The sequence below is a fragment of the Lynx rufus genome, unplaced genomic scaffold (genome assembly GCF_022079265.1).
Source record: "Lynx rufus isolate CCGP_SWC_20201006 ecotype Redwood Valley unplaced genomic scaffold, mLynRuf1.p SCAF_2, whole genome shotgun sequence".
Lineage (NCBI taxonomy): Eukaryota > Metazoa > Chordata > Mammalia > Carnivora > Felidae > Lynx > Lynx rufus.
Window position 1 is genome coordinate 44,683,364 of NW_025814834.1, and position 4,090 is coordinate 44,687,453.

A 4,090-nucleotide genomic window follows, 5' to 3' on the forward strand; every position below is an offset into this window, starting at 1 on the left:
GGTCATGCAAAATCCATGCTTGCAGAGACTTTAGGGACAGCTTCACCTGACTCCTTCACATTACAGATGAGGACCCTGAGACTCACAGCTGCAAAACTAAATGTGAAAAAGAAACACCTGAACCTACAAAGCCCACAATTTGTAGACTAACGTGAAGCTTAGGTCTCTAAAGATATAACATAGGAAAGAATATAGTTAGATTGCTGAGGAGTTGAGAGCATACATTATACAAAATCTAGCTCAGAATCTTTCAGGTTTTAAGTGCACCGAGCATTCTTACTACTATGTTTAAATTAACTAAGGTGACTTTATATACAAATACAGTAGCCCAGAAATGTAATTTTTCTGCATGATAATATGATTAGTGGAATTGCAGTGGGTACATTCTGACACAGAATGTGACTACACTTATGTTGATTTGTCTGATATGTATCAATTTTTAATGTATACAAGTTGATTATACTAATCCAAGCAAATTTTAGTTCTACATATTTCAGGCATATCATGCTAAATAATTATGATCAAATGCAAGGATCCACCTTTAGGCCTAATTCTTCACTTAACCTATTTCATTGCTTGCCCTCTTTCTTTCCCAGCATTAAGCCTTTACCAAACTAGTGCTGGAATAATCCATGAGACCTCTGGGTTCCACACTGAGAGCTCAGTGTCAGCCCTTGATGTGCTCAAGGCAAGAAAAGAGAAACTTGGAAATTTGTGTTTCACTTCCCAGTTACCCCAGCAGAAGTGGGGGAGGAAAGAGTCTCCGGCCTTGCCTAGAAGAGAAATAACTTCCCTAGGCGCACATCCTCTTCTTTCACTCAGTTCAAAGGTACAGTGGATCTGGGGCACCTGGGTGACTCGGCTGAGCGAAGGACTCTTGACTTTAGCTGGATTCATGATCTTAGATTCGTGAGTCTGAGCCTGGTATCAGGCTCTGCTCTGTCCAGGTTCTGCACTGACAGCACAGAGCCTACTTGGGATTCTGTCTTCCTCTCTTTCTGCCCCTCCCCCACTTGTTCTCTGTCAAAATAAATAAAAATAAACTAAAAAAAAAAAAGATACAGTGGATCATCTTTACCAAATGTTAGTTGTTCTTTGACCCTTTGGTCTCAAAAATGGAGTCATGTGGAAGCTTTGTGCTGGGCCTCCCTGTTCCCTGTGGGTGGCACTTGTCACAGGGGCTGTTGTTCTGGCCAGACCCAAGCCAGGCTCTCCCTCCATCATCCTGGGTCTAGCCAAGACACAGAAAAACCCGAAAGCAGCCCTTGCCACCTGTCTGCGCTGCCTCTCCAGATTGGCCTCATACTCAGAGCCCCAAGTCTAAGGTGGTGTGGACCGGCCAGGCTGCAGACTGGCGGGGCCTTATTTTGGCTGCTGGCTGACCCCCACTGCTAGAGGTACTTGATTCACTCAGAACTAGGAAGGATGCAGGCCCTGAACTCACTGCGGCCGTAGGAGAAGCTGCTTTTCCGAGTGCTTTTGAGAAGAAACCTGCCTCCAACCTTAGGATGTCAAAAGGTAAGCAGAGCCTTGGCCTCTCCTCGGGACTGCAGGTCATGCTTTGGTCAATATGGTAAGAGCCAGAGGTAAGATGGCTCGGAGGAACCGAGCGCCCCCTGCTGCTGGGGCTCAAAAAGGCTGGCTTTTCCTCAAAGCCACCGCAGCCTGGAACTAGGAGCCAAACAAAGCCCGGTGTTTCTGCTCTCCTGTCATCCTCCCATCCTGGCTTGAACAAGATGGTTGAGGAGGGAACCCGGAGCTCATCAAATTGGTAGTGACGCCGACTGTACGATTTTGAAATCGTGCTAAATAAAACTTTTAAAAACTGGAGAACAGGGGCGCCTGGGTGGCTCAGTCGGTTGAGCGTCCGACTTCGTCTCAGGTCATGATCTCGCGGTTCGTGGGTTCGGGCCCCGCATCGGGCTCTGTGCTGACAGCCTGGAGCCTGCTTCGGATTCTGTGTCTCCCTCTCTCTCTCTCTCTCTGCCCCTCCCCTGCTCACGCTGTCTCTATCTCTCAAAAAATAAATAAATGTAAAAAAAAATTAATAAAAACTGGAGAACAAAGTGAGAGAGGAAATGAAGGATCCCAAAGACAGCTAACTTGAATGTGGTTAGGGTGAGGGAGCCTGGGCTCTAACAAATGTGCAGTGGGTTTTCTTTCTGAAGGGCATGGAAGGAAGCATAATTAAAACAGTAACAATAAAATACTAGAATCTGAGCACAAGCAGTCTGACCCCAGAACCCATGCTATCAACAGCAAAGAGGTATTAAGCTGGATTGAGGACTGTATGCCAGATAGTAACTTACCCTTGTAAAGAAATCCCATTTCCAACCCAGCCACCTACAACACTTCCACTCTGGACAGGTCAGAGAGAGGTAGGTAGCTGACTCCCTCCACTGGTTTCTCCATCTAAACCCTGAGCACCTCTAACTTCCATTCCTGCTTCAGGTTGACCACTCAGAGCTTACATCTCTGGGAGAAGCAAGGGAGGCCATGCCAGCGAGGTAGAAGGAATCTTCTCTCTAAAAGAACTCTAACTAGTGAAATGATGTGACCCTGTCAGGAGAGATCTGGTCACCAGGACTCACCTGCCATTGGGGCTCTTACTAGAACACCAAAGATCAAATGTCTTCATTTGCTTTCTGATAACAAAGTGATGAGGACAGGACAAGTAGATGGCATAGTATGTGAATGTTCATATAGAGACTAGAGCATGCATGTCCATTAGAGAGTTATGGAAGTCACAGAAACAATTTATAAAGGATGAAAAATGAGGCAGAAAAAAAATACCATTATGATGCACCATCATGGGGTATAAACTGATTGACTAGCACACAGATAAGACCTATGAGAAAATTCATTTTGACATTTTGATTTTCATAATAATAAAACTATGTTAAGATAAAAATAATGCTTTTATTTTATGCATATACAAATTAAAATTGTATCTCCTCATTTCTCATAAATAGTCCACTAGTCCAGGGCGGGGGGGGTGGGGGGGAAACCAACTTCTTAGTGGTTACTGGAAACAAGGCTATTTCCCACATATACTTTTCACTGATTCAGGTTTTATGAATTATTTTTTATGTTTAGGCTAAAATGGTCTCTCCAAAATATGTCTTAAACATGCTAAGATATTTTAGATTTGGCTGAGAGACCCAGATATCTCCTCTGAGTAGGCGACAGACATATTTTCATGTCAGGCCCTAGACTAGGGTTTTAGGATTCAAAGCTATAAAAAAAATTCAGCAGCAGAAGTGACACATTGATTCTTCAATTTTTTGTAGCCCAAGACACATAAACACATTTCTTGATGAAGAACTAGCTGTAGGTATGAAAATGGTGTCATCCTTCACTCCTGAAACTTTTTCTGCACTCCATGTAATACTCCTAGTTTTTCCTATGCCATAGCAGGCTTCAAAATCTTGTTATAAACCTTAATTACACTGTTGTGAAAGACCTATGCTTGGTCAACATTTTCTCGGAATCAAAGAGCAAATTATCAGATTACCTGACCAGCTAAATAAGTGCCAATATAAACCCACTGGGAAAATTTCCCATTTTAATATTTTAATATATATCTGAATATGTTTAAAAGTTCTTATGCCCAAAGTAAATTTTCAAAGCTTCATTTGAGGCTATTCTAGTCTTATTCATTATGTCACTGAAATGAGAAGTGATTTACATTATCTTCCTTATAGGAAAGTCAAGAATCCAATCACCCCTCAGAACTTCTCTTTTCCTGAGGAAAAAATGTTTAACTTTTTCTCACAGAATTTCCTTTACTCATGTTTGTCAGGCTTCACTAGACCCATTCTTGTTCTCCAGATGCAATTAAATGTCTGCCAATGCAAACTAGGGAAAAATTTCAAATAAGAGTTTAACTAGCACAGAGCATTAGATAGAGTATTAAGGAACAGTATTTCCTGACTATGTATTATATAATCCAATTCTGTTCATTAACAATTAGACAAGTTGTCAACTGTGCCATAGGCCTATTTCTTCTTCTCCCTTGTTTCATACTTCCTTAAAGTTCTACATTCTCAGTTTTAGTATTGTGAATAAAAGGAAAACTTCATTTACAATG